The 21,117-nt window shown below is 38.4% G+C and overlaps 1 protein-coding gene and 1 long non-coding RNA gene across 2 annotated transcripts in view; one reads left to right on the top strand and one right to left on the bottom strand.

Moving 5' to 3' along the window:
* Window positions 1–21,117, bottom strand: part of trim36 (tripartite motif containing 36) — an 85,357-nt gene that overhangs the window by 59,724 nt on the left and 4,516 nt on the right. The gene's annotated exons all lie outside the window — the stretch shown is intronic.
* LOC127528867 (uncharacterized) overlaps window positions 18,887–21,117 on the top strand; it is a 67,504-nt gene continuing 65,273 nt past the window's right edge. Inside the window, exon 1 of the long non-coding RNA XR_007935474.1 lies at window positions 18,887–19,119. This is a non-coding gene — a long non-coding RNA (uncharacterized LOC127528867). The remainder of the gene's footprint in view (window positions 19,120–21,117) is intronic.

The following is a 21,117-nucleotide window of genomic DNA, read 5'->3' as shown; positions in this document are numbered from 1 at the left end:
TATAAATATTACACAAAGTCACGTTACTTGCAGAAGTCCACTTATGGGGTGTATTGATAAAGGAGTGTAAAGAGAATTGTCTGCATGTTAACATCAGCAAAACCAAGGAACTAGTTATTAATTTTCTCCTCACCAAAGAGCCTCTATGTCTGGTCACTATTCAAGGAGTGGGTGTAGAGGTGGTCCACTCCAACAAGTACATAGGGTCCACATTAATGACAGGATGGACACAGAGAATTACAGTACATACGAAAGGGCAGAGCAGCCTATTCCTCCTTAGCAGACCGTGTTCCTTTAATGTGAGAAATGACATCCTTCACATCTTCTACAATTCTGTGATGGCCAGTACAATTTTCTAAGCTGTGGTGTGCTGGGCAGGTAACATCACTTCAAGAGAGGACCACCGAATCAACAAGCTAATTAAAAGGACAAACTCAGTTATAGGACACACTAGACCCCCTAGAGGTAGTACTGAAGGAGAGAAATTTAAACAAAACTGAGTGCCATTATGAACAATGCCGCACATCCTCTTTCTGATACACTAACACTGAGGACTTTCAGCCAATGGATTATTCAGCAGAAGGTTGTCAAGAAACGCTACTGGGGCTCCTTTATACCAACAGTAATATGTCTACATAATGTCTGACTGTGACTGTGACAGTCAAGTCAGAACTTTTTTTTCTTTTGAATTTTCTGCTTTATAGTCATTCCAGTGTGTGTTCAGACCAACGAATGGATATATATTTATTTACTTATCTACCTATCTATATACCTTTGTTTAATCTTCCATCCTAATAATGCAGTTTTGTCACAATATTAGCCACATGAAGGTACAGTTCCCAATTGTGAGAGAACACAATTGAAGAGATATGTATAAAGCTTAAACACACAGTACCGTATGGTAATCTCCAGTGCCATTTGTTTGGATGTTATCCATTAATTCTCTCTAATGAGTAATTTCTGTGTTGCTTATAGTGCAGGCAGTTCATAGACGATTGTCATACGTCTGATCAGCAGTTTGTTTTTAAAATGCTGTACCCAACCATTGGCACTGCTACTTCAGAAGAAGGCATCTACATATGTGTGTTTAAGTCATGTGTGCATGTCAGATACTTTAATTTCCTCATCTACAAAACATTTTGCTAACTATATGTTTATAAAACAACAAATGAAACAGATTAGGGCCTGAATTTTATTCTTGGATGGGGGGATACTTTGCCCAAATAAGAACAAGTCAGGGCATCACAGTGGCGCAATGGGTAGCGCTGCTGCCTCGCAGTTAGGGCGTGTTTTTTGCATGTTCTCCCTGCATGGGTTTCCTCCGGGTACTCCGGTTTCCCCCCACAGTCCAAAGACATGCAGGTTAGGTGCATTGGCGATTCTAAATTGTCCCTAGTGTGTGTGCTTGGTGTGTGTGTGTGTGTGTGCGCACCCTGCGGTGGGTTGGCGCCCTGCCCGGGGTTTGTTTCCTGCCTTGCACCCTGTGTTGGCTGGGATTGGCTCCAGCAGACCCCCGTGACCCTGTATTTGGATATAGCGGGTTAGATAATGGATGGATGGAAGAACAAGTCATTTCATTTTATAGGTTAGTGGGAGTGGGGTTCAGAGTGGGTATTATAAAAAACTATGTAATTATTGTGAACTAATTTATTTTATGTGCATGTACTGGACTTTTTTTACTTACATTTTTTGTCTTACAAATGAAAAATAAACACTGTTTAAAATCAATACTAACAAAATTAAAATGAAATCATTATTATATCTGAGTCACATGAATTTAGAAAATATCGAGATTATTTAGATTTTTTTCATTTACAACATCTCATTTAGGGCGGCACGGTGGCGCAGTGGGTAGCGCTGCTGCCTCGCAGTTGGGAGACCTGGGGACCTGGGTTCGCTTCCCGGGTCCTCCCTGCGTGGAGTTTGCATGTTCTCCCCGTGTCTGCGTGGGTTTCCTCCGGGCGCTCCGGTTTCCTCCCACAGTCCAAAGACATGCAGGTTAGGTGGATTGGCGATTCTAAATTGGCCCTAGTGTGTGCTTGGTGTGTGGGTGCGTTTGTGTGTGTTCTGCGGTGGGTTGGCACCCTGCCCGGGATTGGTTCCTGCCTTGTGCCCTGTGTTGGCTGGGATTGGCTCCAGCAGACCCCCGTGACCCTGTGTTCGGATTCAGCGGGTTGGGAAATGGATGGATGGACATCTCATTTACAGTAACTCTTTAAAACTATTTTTGTAACAACATACTTTTCAAATCAGGTTTGCCAACAAGTCCCTTTGTCAAGCTTATCACTTTTTCTATTGTGAGATGTATGGTCACTTCAGTATTTGCAGGAAACATTAAATAGTTAATAACATAGAAAGGTAACCTTTAATATACACATTAAATTAATTAAAATTCAAAATGCTACAAACTTCTGATGCTTTTGTTTTCCATATCTTGCCCTCCTTTTTTCATTTGCCTCACTGCACTCGGTTCCTAATCCTGGTGTTTCATTGTGTTACGGGTACAGCAATACATGCTCCCAACCACTTTAAGTCTAGCTATTTTTGTGGAAACAAACTACTCAATTATAGATTAATCAATTATTTCAGAATTCCTGTAAAAATATTCTTTATGGTGTTTTCAAGGTATCTCACATTAGAGATAAGATATTTATTATTACTTATGCCTTTCAAATTGTCCAGATTTAGCCACTAAAATGACCTTACCTCATAAATGTAGATTGCACGCCAGTGTACAGTTCAGATATATGGCACATGCTTTACTGTGTTCTTCACCTTAGTTGTTTTGTTAATGGCCACTAGTTTGGTTTCAAAAATCCAACAACCACCATAAATGTAATGCTTTGCTAATTTGCTTCAGCTACTTTTTTAGCTGCCTAACAACTCCATATTTCTGTGATTCTGCACTGCCACTAACACTTTAGATATCAAATTATGTGAGTGATCTACCCTGTGTTTCAAAGCAGAAGTATGAGCTGACACATATACTGTTTTGAAATATAGACTAATACATTTTACTTTGGAATGAACATATAGGGCTACTCATTCCGTCACCATTATAGACTAGACCCAGGTATGGAATTACCACTTGATTTGCAATTTTTTACAACTTTATCTGGCTTTATCTGTTCTTCTTGTTTCTACATGGGTTTTCTTCCATGTACACTAGTTTTACTCACACATTCCATAAATGTCCAGGTTAGGTTAAGCAATGACTCCAGATTGTCCTTTAATGAGTATGTGTGTTCCCTGTGGTAGTGTGGTGCCATATCAAAGGATAATTTTTGTTTCTGGTCCTCTAATGTTGACAAGAAAATGGATGAATGAATGCATGGATGGATGGATGGATGGATGGATGGATGGATGGATGGATGGATGGATGGATGGATGTAGCCACATTCTTTATATTCAGTTAAGAAAACAAAGACTCGGTTTGCTTATTAGAGCAATTGTAGGGTGTTTAAATGCAGGTGATCCATCTCTGTATTATTTCTGAACCCTCATTCAACTACCAGGTGCCTCAAGTTAAATAGTTTCAGTCAGCACATGATTGATTAGCTCATTGCTCTCTCAAAGCATGCACAAATCATGTATTTTTATTTCTGAATTCAAACCATAATGAGTTAAATTTAGAAACTAAAATGAAATTTTCTCTCTTTTTTATAATCTTGAGATAGTGACAGGATTTTCCTGCTTTCTTAAGTTAAACTACACTTTTCCTACAGCCTTACACTTAAGTTGAAGCCTTGCAGATAGTGTTATTTTTCATTAAAGTGTGAGACGACAGATGAAGTTACTAGTAACATACAGTACTTAGCTTTTGAATATTGTCAGACATCTCTTGGTAGCATCTCTTCGGTATTTTTTGGTACCACACTCATCAGTTTTTATATACAAATACATAAAAAATGATATATTGGGATAACATACAGTAAACAAAACTGATTTTAACACATTCTTTAATAAAATGGGTGTGGGTTGATTTGTTTCGAACCTAGTTAAACTTGACTTGCTTGTATGGAATGTTATTTGATTTTAATAAAATCAATAAAATGCTAAAAAAAGCAAAGCTTTCTTGCACAAGGTATTAGACATTTATATATAAACTATATAAGATACATCACCTGGATGCACTAGGACACATCATCTTTGATGTATCCTGAGGTCATCGGGCATTTCAGGTCTTGCAACATCATACACCCTCACTCAGGCGACACAGCCTGAGTTGATCAATCCCCAGCTTGTATCCCAGTAGCAATCCACGGATCAGCCCTCTTCATCCAAAGCCACCTTGAGGCTTCACTTGTGGATTTAATGGCCCTCTTCTTGGCCACTCCTGTGATGCCCAACCGTGTGAGGACTCTGCAGAGTAAGCGCCCTGCAAATCCTCTGCAGCCAATTTCTATGGGCTCATAGAGTACCCTCCAGCCTCTGACCCTGCACTCCACCACCAGTTCCTGGTACTTGGTGCGTTTCCTCTCGCTAGCTAAATATACATGAATTAAGATATATTAAAATAGATTTACCAATTCAGAAATGAAATACAAACAACAGAGTAAACATAATTTGCAGCCACCCAAGGACTACCAGATTCAAAACCCTGTCTATCAGGTAAGGGTGGGCTGCCTACTTCCCTACCTCAGCATACTACAAAACATTCTCAGTCTCATCTTCCAAAACTCCCTTTCTGACTCTCTTTGTAAACTTACCATTTTTTCTTTCTGCTAGTTGAGCCTTTGACTCTAAAACATCTCTCAATTCTAATATCAGACAGCCCATGGACTCAGTTCAGCTTTAAACTATTTTACAGGGTTACCCCCAGTAGGCAAAATCAACACATTTGCCACAGGAACACTAGTCTTGTGTTCTCTTTCTACCACTCTATGTTGCTGAACCTCTGAGTAGTCTGTTCCCTTAAGATGGCCATATGTACACGGTAGACATTTTGCTGCCTCACTATTTAAAGACACAACCAAGCACTCCTGCCCTAGGGCTATATGATGTCCTCTATCAACCTGGAGATTTCTTAACCCTGCCAGCCTTCCATGGCATAGCAATTCCTGACAAATGCTGAGTTATGAGCCCCATAGTACCAAGGGGGAATATTACACGCATATGTCCAGGTCATACTTCACTCTTTCATTTGCAGGTGCCCCTATTTATAGTCCTTCTGGGGCTTCCCAGACAGTACTTTATTCCTTACAAGGAGAAATTTAGCTTAATTTAATTAATTGTGTGGACTTCCACCAGTATAGTTACACACAGCAATGTTCTAAATGAAGAGTTTTAGACATGCTCTAGTTCCCGGCACCATGAATATAATAACTTATATTCTTTCCTAAACTGTGCAAACATTTTTTGGATATTTCATATAACAATACATTTTGAATGCGTTCAATTTATTGTGTTTTTCTTTGAACTTTGCTTTTACAATATTTACACTGAAATCTATGGATTTCATCTTCTTTTTTTTTGTCTTGTCTGTTACCAAATTCCACTGCTTCCATTACATACAAGCCACTCAAAATCAGAACCATTTATCTTGCTATTGTGTCTGAGCATTAGTGTGGGACTCCCTTGGGGGCAAAATCCACAGATTCAATAGAGTTAATAGAAAGACATGGTAGACTAACCTTTTCTTCACGCACCCAAAGTAGCCTACACAGAATCAACATGTATCTACAAAACAGCTGCAGGCATTTCCACAACTAAACGACCACAAACACAAATGAGTATCCACTACAATTGTCTGCTAAACAGCACCGCCTTCTTAGCCAGTATCACTGTCTTTGTTGCCAACTGCATCTCAGCTTTCAGTTGACTGCCCACACAGTTTCTCTGCTCAAATTCTCTAGTTTCTTCATATGCAACCAAAGATAAAACGGCAAAGTGCATGATCTGCTCTTACTCAGCTCATAATGCTCTTTTAATAGTGATTAATATGCTGATTGGTGACTTACTTTTTACAGCTGATGTTAATTTTGTTCTTTTAAAAACACCCAAGGTTAAATAAAATAATCATTCCAGCAGAACTGTCTTTCATTGTGTGTGCACTTGTGTGTGATAATGAGCCCTACCATGAACTGGCATCCCATCCAACACTTGTGCCTAATACAGCATGGATAGGCTCCAACTCCCTACTCACACTAAAAACTGGATCAAAGCTGTTCAGCAAACAACAGATGTGAAAATATTTTTGTATTTTTTATTTCAATTGTCATTCATCTATGGAGCACAAAAGTCTTTCAACAGGAGAGGAGAAGGGTTAAATTAGGAAGAAGTATCCAAAGATGAAAACACAGTTCACTTCATATTTAACATAAAGAGGCCAAACTGATTATAATATACTGTGTTAGAGAAACCACAGTGGCTTAGTGGTTATTGATCCAACATTTTGGGTTCAAAAAAACACACTTGGGGCCTCATGTATAAACAGTGCGTATGCACAAATACATTGCATATGCTCGTTTCCACGTTCACTTTGAGATGTATAAAAACTAAACTTGGTGTAAAGCCACGTATATTTTCACAGCAGCCTCACATCATGCGTACATGCTTTTCTGCTTGGTTTTGCAAACTGGCAGCATCCAGCATCAAACCAGTGCTACTGTTTCTGTGGTCTTTCTTTTTTAGATTCACATCCATGATGTGGACTGTATCAAATACACCAAAATTAACTGCATATCATTTACAAATTTAATTCACTTGATTGTAATCATTCTGTAACAATATAATGGTGCATGGAATGGCCAAACTATTCCAACTACCATGGCTGCTTAAGCATTGTTAGAAGACATTGAAAATGGAGGAATTAGAAGAGAGTGCATATTTATAGATGATGACAACTGGCTAAGTTGATTTCGATTTCCAGGAGCTATCCTCTTGGAGCTGTGTGCTGAACTTTACAATGGCAGACTTTGAGGAATTGTGCTCTACCTGCTCCTTTGCAAGTTCTGTCCACCCTCAGGTTTATAACCACAGGAGCTTTTCTAGGTGAACTTGCTGACCAATCGGGTATTTGAGGCACGTCATGCCAGCTGTTTGGGATGGTATTATCTGCTTGTCATCCAGATATATAAGATATCCTTACACTGTGGTTGAAATGCAAACATCAAAGAGCAATTCACAGCAAGGTCCGGTTTTCCAAATGTAATCAGAGCGGTCAGCTGCACGCACATTGCTATTGCACCGACCCTGGACAAGTTGCATCAGTCAGGGATGAATCACCTGACATTATACATCATCTATAGCAGAAGCGCCTATATAAATGCACAATCACATGTGCTTTTTCCAATTAGTGCATCAAAACACAAGTTGTCCTTTTAAGGATAGCGAGTCAACTCAAAGAGCCATGTAAAGAGCAGAGAATCTATCCGTTGTGGCACTTGGCGCCATCACTACACTATAAAGGCGTCTTCAGAGAATGAATCTGCCTATGCAAATAGAAAGCATTTCCACTCTATTAATATGCTGCTCTATAGTCCACAGAAAGTATGTTGCATTGTGCAAGCATGTAGCGTGCTGCATTATGTGGCACACAATCGTTGCTTGCCAATAGAAGAGGTGCGATATGATGAACCTGAATCAGCCAAATTGGACAGCGTTACAACTTCGTTTGAATGTAATTAGCAGACTGTAAAAACAGGTAACACTGCACAACAATTTTTTTGAAAAGTCTTGCTTCCTGAAAAGTTTTCGCTGATTGTGACAGGTACCTACTGGGTATGCACAAATATAGTTTTGGTTTTACTACATCATGTAGGAACTCTGAGAAACAGACATTTATATGTTTACTGACAATAACGTATTTAGTCACGTTTATGTTTTGCATAAGCTATTAAATTCAACAGAATTAAAAGTTTTTTGCTCCTGATTTTCTTTTGTATTCAATGTCTGGTGCATCACGTTGCAGTGTCCAACAGTAGTCAGCAAGCATTGACAGATTCCAGTTGCCCTGGTATAATTTCTCCATTGTAGCAATATCCTGGTGAAATCTTTCATCCTTGTTTGTCACTGACAGCACCAAGATTTGCGGGGAAGAAGTCCAAGTGTGAGTGGAGGAAATGAATCTTGAGTGACATGTTGCACTTCGTTGTCTTGTATGCTTTGAGAAGTTTGTCTACCAGCTGAATGTAGTTTGGGGCTCTGTAATTGCACAGAAAATTGTCAACAATGTCTTTGAAGGCTTTCCAGGCAATTTTTTCCGGCCCAAGTAACAGATCTTCAAACCGCTTGTCACTCATAACATGTCTAATCTGGGGGTCAACAAAAATGCCCTCTTTGATCTTGGTGTCAGTTATTCTTGGGAACATCTGTCTTAAATAACGAAAACCTTTGCCTTCCTTATTCAGTGCTTTCACGAAATTCTTCATGAGTCCCAGTTTTATGTGAAGAGGAGGCAAAAATATCTTTGCTTTGGTTGACAAGCGATTCATGTGCCACATTTTTCTGTCCTGGAACTAACTTTTTACGGAGTGGCCAGTTCTGTCGAGAAAAGTGCGACTCTTTGGCACAGCTGTCCCATTCACAGATGAAACAACAGTACTTTGTATAGCCAAGCTGCAGTCCTAGTAACAGAGCAACGACTTTAAGATCTCCACAGATATTCCAGTTGTAACTGCTATACTAGATGTGCTTCAGCAACAGTTCCATATTCTCATACGTTTCTATCATGTGTGCTGCTTAGCCAACAGGTACTGAAAGATAAACGTTGCCACTGTGTAGGAGAACAGCTTTCAGGCTTAACATTGACGAATCAATGAAGAGATGCCACTCTTCCGGGTTGTGATCACAACCCAAGGCCGAGAACAATCCTTCAATGTCACAACAGAAACAGAGACTGTCGATTTGTGCAAATAATTTGGTTATATCATGATGTCGGCCTCGAAACACAGAAATTTTCGTACCTGGTGACAGCAAACACCATTCCTGCAGTCTCAAACCCAGCAGCTTGGCTTTTGCTTTTGACAGACCCAAATCTCTGACCAAATCGTTCAATTTGGACTGTGTTATCAGATGTGGATCGCCTGATGAGCACTGTTTAAAATCTGGGTCAATGTCACTGTCGGTACCCTGCATTGCAGATTCTTCATCTGGTTCGTCTAAGGTCCAGTCCTCTGGTGGTTTCGGAATTGGAAGACTGTCGTCATGTGGCATGGGTCTCATTGCTGAAGGCAGATTAGGATATTCAATTGACTTCTTGTTTTTGGCAGAGAAACCAGATACATTAGTCAAACAGAAGTAACAGTCCGTCACATGGTCTTTCTGTTCTCGCCATATCATCGGAACAGCAAACAGCATCGTCTTTCGAGTGCCTCTAAGCCAGGTTCTCAGACTGACAGCACATGTCGCACAGCAAATGTGAGACGCCCATTCCTTGTCTTGATCACCAATTTTGCAGCCGAAATACAGATGATAAGCTTTCTTCACAAGGGCAGTCATCCAACATCTCTAAGGCGCAAGTGTATATTCACCACAGATATAGCAGAATAGCGGCTGTTTTGACATTGATGAGACCTATCGCCGACACCAAAACGTCTATAGATAGATACAGTAGATAGATAGATAGATAGCATCAAGCTTGCTTACTTACTGTTATATTGCTACAGATATTATACTTTACTATACTGATACTATACATACACACTGACTATCTATATTAACCAAATGAGCAGGATTGGTGTATGCAAGCCACCTTTATAGCATGCCGAGACATTGTCAAGCTCGTTCAGACCTGCCCAGGATGTCAACTTCCACAGAACAGCTCCCAGCCTGGACTGATTCCATGCCTGGACATGCCCAGGCTGCACAAACCGTTGTTGATAAGTCACTTACAGGAGCGAAAAAGTTTGGATACAAATATAAGAAAAAATCATGACAAAACTGAAGATTTCTCTGAATCGGTATGTGATGGGTATTCGTGATCAGCACCCAAAAATCTATAAGAAACATCCAACAGTGTTCAAGAAGCAAAAAATTTGTTGTGCAGCATTATAATCAGATGCAGCATTTAGTCAGTCAGTCATTCTCCAACCCGCTATATCCTAACACAGGGTCACGGGGTCTGCTGGAGCCAATCCCAGCTAGCACAGGGCACAAGGCAGGAACAAACCCCGGGCAGGGCGCCAGCCAACCACAGGGGCAGCATTTAGTTTTTAACCAATTCATTTAATTTGTGGTCAATGTCACATAGTACAGCCCTTATATTCAGTGCCAGTGTTAGGTTGTTTTGCACCCTAGGCCAAGCTTATTAGTGTGCCAATCGACTGTTTGGTAGCTAATCCGTGTGGCTGGGTTTTTCCCCCTCTTATGATCTGTACCCTAGGCAAATGCCTGATTGGCCTTAATGGTGGTGCTGGCCCTGCTTATATTCCTTAGTTCATTGGCTATATCTCTTACAACATCCACTATTGCATTCTGTGACACCAGAACAGTGTCCATCAACACACAGCCAGATGGTTGCCTGGTGGTTCCCGAGGCAGAGGTGTGCGAGCAGCCAGCACCCGAATATGTGCTGGGCACAGCAGCACCATCATCACCTACAGTCACGTCCTCAACATGGGGGTTAGCTTTTGTAAGATTGTCTGAAACAGAATAAATAGACGGTGTGCTGCGACTCAGCTTATCACGTCGACTTTGATATCTGACCACTTCTTTTTAATTTTGGGCACTGTGCAATTTTCTTAACTTGAACTTTAGAGTGTCTCCGCCATGCTGTATTACTCTATCAGTTTCATTTTGTTGCTTATACCACTGCTTAAGCCAACAAATACTACATTTTTTCCTTGCATCCACTTCACAAAGTTGAAAGTTTTCTTTTTCCAACGTCTTTTGCTACTGTCTTTTAACAAGACACTGAACGGAAGGTGCTATTTATATTGATTTGCATATTCAAATATGAGAAAATCAGGGAGGCGTCAGGGTGGGGTCGCAGGCAGTGTGCATGTGCGTTAAATTTCATGTTCATTGGGATTTATAAATTGAAAGTTCGTGGAACTTTGCTTATGCACAGCTTTATTCATCTGAATTTTTTTGTGCATACGCACATTTCCAGTTTTGTCCTTACGCCATTTAGTGTGAATTCTGTGTATGTCGTTATACATGAGGCTCCTGGTCATTGTTTATGTGAAGATGCACATTCTTCCGTCTGCATGTGTCTTTTGCTGGGTATTCTGTTTTGCTTCTCATATCCCAAAGGGTCAAAAGTATTTTTTGTATTAAAATCAGAAGAACAAATCACTTTCAATCCTAAAAAAAAGAAAATTCTGAATATAGAACACAGCAGTGAATCTCAATCTGACTAAACTGATAATAGTAAACTAACACCTTGGGATGGTGTCCGCCATGCACAACATGGCCGCAAAGGGATAGGATCCAGAATTCCACAACCTGAATTAAATAAATGCGCAACTGAAAATATGTTATGCAATATACCTTTTATCTATATGCATCCAACAGAGTCACTGTTTTACAGGAAACTGAAAAAATCAATATAAGTGAAGATACTTACTGTAAATAATTTGTTAAACAATCCTCAGATTCATGAATTAGTACTCTCTGAAACAGCGTAAAGGAATGAAGCAATGGAATTACTGAGGACATAGTTCTGACAAATGGCTTTCTGTACAGTTCAACACACTGGAATGTGAACTGCTGAACATCTTAAAGGTATGGATGAACACATGTCTCATGCCAAAGTCTTTTTACTACTAATATGCTACATCATTTGTTTCTTCTGTTCAACTCTTCAACATGAAAATTAAGGTAAAATCTAAATCTGCATATCTAAAGAAGATAATAATAATAAGTTGCATTTATAGAGCGCCTTTCACAAACCCAAGATCTTTCATTGATCTCTTTCTGTTCCTTTAATGCAGTGCTAAGTATTATCATTTATCTATGTAAGCTTTTTGTGCCTTACAAAGATATAAAAAGATTACTGTACTTCATTCAAAACACTGTTCCTAGTACTTGATGTTCTCTGTCACTGCCATGCTTAAAGAGAATGTCACTTAGCAGCTAATTTGATTGGTATTCCTGGAGGGAGGGGTGGTAGCCCAGAAAGTGCTGTAATGCACTTGACAAGTAATTGAAAGGTTCACAAATGCCAGTAACGACTAACATTTTGCAATCTGTTTCTTCACACGTGCCACATTCTCCAAGCCATTTTCAATTATATTGTTTAACTGTTCTGCCGACTGTGAAAGAGAGATGAGTAGCTAATGTAGTTTTTTTTATACTTTTCCTTTTCTTATCTTACTTTAAAAACCAAAAAGTAAGTTCACTGGTTATTTGCAGAGTTTTGTTTAAAAAACTTTTGTAGATGTTTTAGTTCATCTCATTTCATTTATTTACTTTACAAAATTCAATTTTGTTACACTCTTAATTTTTCACGCAATGTTACTTTTGTTATGCAGTTTGGTCAATTCATAAAAGTGTTTATAAAATGTAAGAAGCATACCTTTTTTTGGTTTAGTACTGAAAAAACAGTTTCCCAAAGTATAACAAAAATTAGAAAATAAAATAATGAAGACAAATTAGGAGGGGTAATAGGTTAAAGAAATTGGTACTAAATAAACAAAAGATAAAGCAAATCCTTCTGATCCTCTGGGTCTTATTACATAAATAATATAGGCCCTTGTCTGTTTGGTGGAGTGTCTATCCTACCTGATAAAACATACAACTCCAAAAGCATTTCCACTCATTAAGGAGTAGCCTTTAAACACCATTTTGGGGCTACATCTGAGACACATTGAGACGTAGAGGCAACCTTCTGAAGCTGCTGAGCGAACAGTTTGAATTTACTCTCTTAGGAATTTGTATCAATCTCTAATATCTGATCAGATTTAAAAGGTGTCGTTGTTGGAGGCACCTTCCATGCTCTGTGACTCAGAGTACAGTCGCAGTTGCTCCTAATTCTGGAGGACTTGTACTAGCCTTCTGCCATTCAACCATTATGTCACTCTTTGTAGTGATTTCTAAGAATTCTACTCCCTGTTATGTTACAGACATCTTTTGTTCCCTGGCTTATGTTAATTTTCCTTTTTACTGTAATTTCTGTTCATTTTGAACACATTAGTTTGATGTGAGGGTGGCACGGTGGTGCAGTAGTGGCGCTGCTGCCGCGCAGTAAAGAGACCTAGGTTTACTTCCTGGGTCCTCCCTGCGTGGAGTTTGCATGTTCTCCCCGTGTCTGTGTGGGTTTCCTCCGGGTGCTCCGGTTTCCTCCCACAGTCCAAACACATGCAGGTTAGGTGAATTGGTGATTCTAAATTGTCCCTAGCGTGTGCTTGGTGTGGGGGTGTGTGCCCTGTGGTGGGCTGGCACCCTGCCCAGGGTTTGTTTCCTGCCTTGCATCCTGTGTTGGCTGGGACTAGCTCCTGCAGACTCTCATGACCCTGTAGTTAGGATATAGTGGGTTGGATAATGGATGGATGTATATTTTGATGTGTTATAGTTTAGTGTAATTTTTGTTAATATTATCTTTGTTTATTATTTAAGACTTTTGTATTCTGTATATGTACTTAAAGGATACATTACTTGTTTTCTGTGAATGGAGGTCCAAGAATTAGGGTCACCACTGCATTACTGCTGAGGGACTGCCCTCAGCTTGTATATTTCATGCTGGGGAGTGAATTCTTCTGAGGCTCATTGAAGCTGGTTGAGAATAGTTTGTTATAGTGAGTACTGTTATTTTATCCTCATTTTTGACTTTTTGCTTCTGTCTCTTGGATTTTGCTATTGGATTTTGGAATTAGACTCACTTAAATTAGATTTCCTTCTTAGGCAAATACTTTTTATCCTCATTTTGCTTTTTTTCATTTTTTATTCTCTTTTTATTGATCACAAATAAATTCTTTGTTTATAAAGATTTTTATTGGCCTTGTCCTTCCTATTTATGGTTTGATGATTGTTTTTGTATTTCTGGAATATTTATTAAAATTATACAACTTAATTTCATCTCATTGTCTAACCTGCCTAACCCAGACCAGGGTTGCAGAGGCGGTGGGGAGCCTACCCAAGCTAGAATAGGGCACAAGGCAGGAACAAACCCTAAAAAAGACACGAGGGCAAACACACACACACACACGCACACACACACCCACCCACACACACACACACACCACACTCTAACACCAAACACGCACTAGGACCAATTTAGTGTCGCTAATTCACCTAAACTGCATGTCTTTGGACTGTTGGAGGAAACTGGTGCACCAAAAGAAGACCCATGCAAACCCACGGAGAACATGCAAACTCCACGCAGGGAGGAAAACTTAATCTTATGCACCATTTTGGGCCTGTACAGGCCTAGAAGTCTGCCGTTTGAATTTTTAGGTTAGGTAACTTAGAGCAAATTCTTAGTTTTTGCATTTTAGACCAAGGGAGGATTGACCATGTACTGGATATTTTGAGATTTGCACATCTTTTCAACATTTTGTGTGCAGTAAATCACAACACACTTGGTCATTCACAGCTCATAATGGCTATGATGCCTGTCCACATTGTCTTACTGTAAATACATTCTGACAACCATTGTGAAATATTTGCTCTCTTGCCAAACATATCTATAAGCCATTGGAGCCCCTGACCCAAGTCGCTTCTAACATGAGTATTAATGAGTGTCTGGTAAAAATAGTGACTTTAAACTCCAGTCATAGACTGCTTTTTAAATGGCAGAAACCTATACCAGTTTCCAGGCTGGCCGCTCTTCATACTAGGTAGAATGAGCTGTCCTGGAAATCCTTTTCTTGCCAGTTTGGAGGAGTTCAGCTGGGTTCCATTTTAATGTCCTCTAGAGACATTCTCTCTCTTTCTTTCTTTCCCTCAGGTATTCATGAACATTCAATTTCTAGAGCATTTGTGCAACCACAGGTATTACTCCTCACAGTGCTGATTTAATTATCTTATTAATTATATTATTTCTGTCCTGAGGTATCTTATTATTTCTTGTTTTGTTGTGACTTATCAGCGAGGAGGAGGAGGAGGAGGAGCTTGGGAGTATGCGCTGATAGCGTGTTGTCACAGACCCACACGATGTACCCCTGGATTGGGACCTGAGTGCAGTGGGTGACACCTCAGCATCACACTGGAACAATGTGGGAAACCCATTAAAATAATTTCAGAATTTCACCTTCAAAGAAAAAATAAAAACATTAACTATCTAATCTAAAACTCAGAAGACAAGTCAAATCCTAATATGAAGTATCTCCTTGTATTGAGGCAGTATTTATAGAGCTCAAATACATTTTACAGTAGGAAAAAGGGTGTGGTATATTTCTAAAGATATTCGTTTTGTTATTTTTTTTCTCACCACAGAGGCATCTTTATATTGTACACAGAGTGCCGCATTACAGAAACACATCACTGTCTGGTACAAGCTTCCCTTTCTGAGACCAGGCCCATCAGCTGCTGCATAAGAGCCCCATCAGCATTGCAGCACGAAGGAGGGCATGATTCAGCACTCCTCCCTGTCAAGCAGCCATTTGTAGTAAGACTCTCCTCATTATTTATCTACAAAGTAAAATGGCTTTAGTTTAATAGACTTCACCATTCTAACATACACAAATGACATTACAAGATGTGGATAGCGCACAATTGTGAAGTGCAGTTATTAAGAGAATCCTGTCCGATTTCATAATGTATAGCCATTCATTAATTAAATCTTCATTTTCTTTGTCAGGATCACAAAGGTAGTTAAAAAATGCAAGAGGCTTTAAAAGGATATATTATTTATCTAAACTGTATGCAGTGAACTGTAAAATTTACTTTTCTTTTACTTCTCTTAAGTTTGAATTCTTAAGGCAATTAAAATTAACTACTTTAGTTTAGAATTATGTGCTCCGATTATAAAACAAATTACAGCATAAATGGAGTCGATCATGAAAGTAATAAAATAACACATTCTTTTCTATTTGTGTTTTGCTCAGAAAGTCTATACACAGCAAAATGTTGTTAGTCTGAAGAACGGAATAGCATTAAACTGAAATATTTAATCCTGATTCATTCACAAAACCAAGCAAACTACTTTATCATTTTGTACTCAATATAAATATGCGTGTAAAATTGTCAACAAAGCTTCGTATTTATAGAGTGACTTGGTTGGTAGGCCACTATACTGAATGGCACTGTATAAAATAAGGTTGTTCATCTGTGTGTTGTGATAAAAATATAAGAAGGCTAACAAGATATTTAATTTGAATATAAATTTCAGCAGGCAGTGCTAGTTTAGCTTTAGTTTTAGTTAACTCACTTGTTACAATTCAAAACCCTTAATTGTCCATTTTAGTTTTAAACACCTGCATTTAAGTTTTAATTGCTGCCTGTTTTCTTAAAGAGCCATTAGTTAATACTGAGGTGAAAATAACAAAGGAACCACCAGCAATCCAGCTAAAGTGCTTCCATTTAAAAATGTTTGTATACATCATTGCCGTAACTGTGTTAATAAAATGTTTTGAAGTAAATGGGGTTTGTCCAAGAGGACCAAATATGTTCCAGACCACAAATGGATAATGTTCTGAGAAACTGAAAAACCTACAGTACAACACGATAAAGGTGTGCCTTGAAAGAATGAAAGAATTAACAAGCCATATACTTAAGTTTCAAATCCCACTGTCTACTAGGCCTGGCTTCTAGTTACAGAACTGGTTGGAACAAAAATCTGCTGCCACTGCGGCACTGCATGACCATAATTGAAGACCCATGGTTTATAAACAAGAGATTCAAATCGTTGCTGTCGTATACAGTAGTGTTTTGATTAAAATGTTCTTGGATATTTTACAGTGTTGTGCTCCATCCCAAATTTAAAAAAGTGTAAGAACATGTATCTGAAAGTCCTACAGAGTATTGGGCCTTTTTAGATATGACACAGTGACATTAAGAAAAATGTGTAAATTTTAAAGGAATTCTCTAAATTTATCACTTTACAACTGACAGCAAGTGTAATTACCTTGAAATACAAAATGTTGAAAAGATGTGCTCTTAAGTTTCATATGGAAATCTTCTAAGCCCCGTCTAGTGCACCTGAGACAATGAGACAGAAACCTGATATCCAGCTAATCATTCCCCAGCACACCAATAAATATTGCATCACTTTCCAAAGCCTAGCCACTGGCTTTGGTATCAGTTAGGTGATATGGAAAGTTTTCCTAGGGGTGTCAAGATTTTCCTACAAACCTGATAGTGAAATTCACCAAACCAAGACAACACTCAATATAAGGAGCAGGTTCTTTTCAAAGTACACATCACCATCCAATTGTTACGAGCATTAGAAGGGATATTTGTATTGTAAAGCTACTGAATGTATGAAAAAATTACTTCATCCAATAAGAAGGCTGTTTGTTGTCTGATTTTTGACTGTTTGTAAATTAAAAAACAAACAGGACTGCTACTACACACAAACTGGAATAATAGACCAAAAACTTGCATAAAAAACTTTTGTTTTTCCCTTCTCTATGCTTCCTTCCTCCTCTTCATCTTTTCCCACTTCTATTTGGGGTCAATGTTCATAATCAACCTTCTGCCTGCACCTCCTCCTCAGTCAAACCCAGATCTTCTTTAACTTTAGCCATCCACCTCCACTTTGGCCTCACTCACTTTCTCTTCTCCTGCACCTCCATTCCCATCACTCTTTTGACCACATATTCATTGCCTCTTGTCATCAAATGTCCTTACAACTTCAATTTGTTTTCCTGTAGTTCCTTAGATATCTCTCCCACTTTTGCTGTGCTTCTGATTGTCTCACTTTGTTTTTCCTTTAACATACAGCTTCTTATATTCCTTGAAACAAAAGATTTTAGTAGCATTTTCCAAAGTTCATAAAAAACTCAACTCAATAGGCTGAATAAGCCAAAAATATAGTTTGACGACCAAAAAATAAAAATGTAAATAATCAGAAAACTAAGACTTTTAAAAAACTAAGAAGTAAATAATTGTATTAACTATATGGAACTAAGCTACATTTTATTATGATCTCTGTAAAATTAAACATGTCATAATTATTAATTAAAAATGTATGTGGCCAAAAAAACTCTGGCAAATGTTCAGAATAGCTTTCTTGGCAACATGCAAAAAACAAAAATGTTATCCAAAGAAATATGTGCTAGTATAAAAATAAGTTTTAAAAAATTCCTTTAGGAGTTCTTTAGTTTCATTTTGTCTGGAAAGCTATTGTACTGTATTTGCACACTTTAGTGTTGTGACATAAACTACTGAATCACGAGTGTATTTTATGTTTTGTAATTTGCAAAATTATTTTGTAATACTGGAAAAACCTTCTGAGCTAACAAGCTGTTAAAAACAGCACCATGCCAGAGTGCTATGAATTATATTATTATGTAAAGACTACCCAATCAAAATTTGAAATATATTCCCATATGAATAAAGCCAGTCAGCAAGTAAGTCCATTCACTGCTTTACTTCTGCAGTGTCATAATGCATTCTTCCAGCAAGAACAGTAAATCAGCTTGAAGGAATTATATCACAGGAAAGGATTCCGAGTCCATTGGTATATTCTCTATGCTTGTTCTTACCCGTTACTGTTTCAAGGATGGAATTTACATCACCTTATGAATTAGTTTAGATTAATTTCTTTCCATAATTAATATAACCTGACACTGACATTGTGAAAGACTCTTGTGCCAGAGGTTGCTCCACTGCATCACTTTCAAAATATTATGCTATTTTACAAACTCAACATTATAGGTGTTCAGTTATTTCTGATTGTGCCCACTAGGAAAGTAAAAACTGATTATATAGTATTCTTTGCAAAATCACCAGTCCAAAAACAACTGCTGCCCAGATATTCAACAACTAATACTGCATAGATTTACCAAATAACAAGAGTTGCAGAATTGTACAGAAGGCCAGAAGATAATGAAAGGACAACAAAAACTAAATTTAGCAAAAGCAAACATCTGAGTGTCCAAGGTTATTGGTGCTGTGTCCAGAGTTAGATATGTTTCTGTGCCGAAGTTGCACATATAAGAACTGGCTCCCACATAACCCTGAACTGGACAAGCATGCTGAAAAATGGATGGCTTTATGGATGGGTGGATGGTCTAGGCAGCTAACCCTTCCTTGAGCAATCTAATAACATCATGGTGCCATAGTGGAGCAGTGGTAAGTGCTGCTATTTCATGGATACAGCAGCCTAGATTGAAATTCTGCTATTAGAAGTTACCTGTGTGGCATCTGCATGTTCTCTGTGCTTATGTGATTTTTCTCCAGGTACTGCTGTTTTCCTGCTCATATACGAAGGTGTGCATGTTGGGTTATTGTGCCTTTCTAAAATGGCCTTGTGTGAGTCTAGGAGTGTACTTGAGTGTGTCCTGTAATCTACTGGTACCACTCCAGGTTTTGTTACTCCATGTTATGGTATGTTATCATATAAAACAATAAGAAATATGATACAGTGAAAATTAAAACTGTGATTGTGTTGTTTAGTGTCGCATGAAGAGCTCCACAGCTGGAAATCTGCATAACAATAGAATCAGTCTATTGATGCAGCTTTTTTTTGCTCTTTTACTACTGGGATTCACATTCAGTGATGAAAGAATTCACTCAGCCAGATGAAGGAGATGCTAAGATGGCCAGAAAAACGATGAGACAAACGGAACCATTATTTTACACAGCACATTTCCATAGTAAACACTACCTCAGGGTACTGTACAATCATGGAGCTGTGTTACATTTTTTACACATATTTAAGTTTTACAATTTAAGCACAGAAAGGTTAAGTGACTTGCTTAGAGTCAACATGACTGGGATTAAATCCACTGCTTTCCAAAAAATGCCTTAGCCATTAAACAACACCACTTCAAGATGACAATGAACACATAAGAACAAACACTATTTTTGTTGTATTTCAGGTGATTTTCTTTTGGTCCCTACATTTTTGGATAACTATGGGGCTTCGCCCCCTGCTTGCTTCGCTTGCCAACCCCCCCTGGCCTGTGCTACATGTCAGCCACTTTACGTCTCTGCTGCTTGCGTATGTGGATTTCACTTTCACCAAACAACAAATCTTTTAATTCTCGCTTATACGCCTCTTCATTGGGAAGAAACATGACTTTTCCCTGATGGCAACACGAATTAGATGATCTACAAGTCTCCGACTTAAAAGTTTAAATTCGAACATTATATTTGATATCGTTTCGCTGTTCTGTTATTTCACCAAGTAATAATTTCTGTTTGTTTGCGCTAATGCGATCTTTACTATCATTTTTTGAGATTTTTGAATTTTAGTACTTTGATTATCTCTAACCTGCGCTGCATGTGTATCGTGCCAACATTTTTGAATTCCTTATGACGTTCTACGTTATTTCCAGCCCCGGGCGTGGTTAAATCTCTTGGCGCAAAGTCTCATCTCGTGGGACATGAAAGTGTCTCTCTGAAAAAGTCACATCTCGTCGCAGGATAAAAAGTCTTGTCTCATCCCAGGATTTTTTTTATTATAATAAAGAGATATTCTTAGTACCTAACAAAATTCCAACAGGATGACAATTTAAAATAATCACAATATTACAGTAATTAGTGTTGCTGTGAAAGAAAAAATGTATTTTGTTGAAGTGTTTTTTTCTCCTCTTCTTGTTCTTCTTTTACATGAAATCATTTCCCAACTGTTGAGGGTCGGCAATTCAGATTCTTTGTCTTCATTTATCAATGTCTGCAGCATCTTCTACCTTCTGCTCTTAATCCTTTGTGTTCCAGGGCATCTTGCCAAATCCATATTCTTTTTTGTTGCTCAGGTTACATCATTAGCAAAGAGTAGTTCCTTCAACTCTTCATTTCTGATGGTATCACACAGTATAACCCTCACCAATAGAAAAGATATGGTCGGAGTGCTCAAACCTTACTTATTTTAAAATGCTCAGCGTCTACGCTTCCCATTTGTATGACAGCATTTGACTGACGTACCTTTCCAGGATTATTTTAATTCTAATTCCAGAACCCTCTTTTTTAAGACACCATCTTAATTTCTTTGTAGAAGCTTCTATGAAAATACCTCATACATTTTAATTGATAATTACTAATAATACATGTCTTTCTGTGCCATTGGATTCCTGGAGTTTGGCTCTTGGTTTATTTTTTATTAATAGTTCTGAAATCGGTCTATGC

This window comes from Erpetoichthys calabaricus, chromosome 7 (genome assembly GCF_900747795.2).
Source record: "Erpetoichthys calabaricus chromosome 7, fErpCal1.3, whole genome shotgun sequence".
NCBI lineage: Eukaryota > Metazoa > Chordata > Cladistia > Polypteriformes > Polypteridae > Erpetoichthys > Erpetoichthys calabaricus.
The sequence above is the reverse complement of the archived record's forward strand: the minus strand, read 5'-3'. Positions and strand labels throughout refer to the sequence as shown.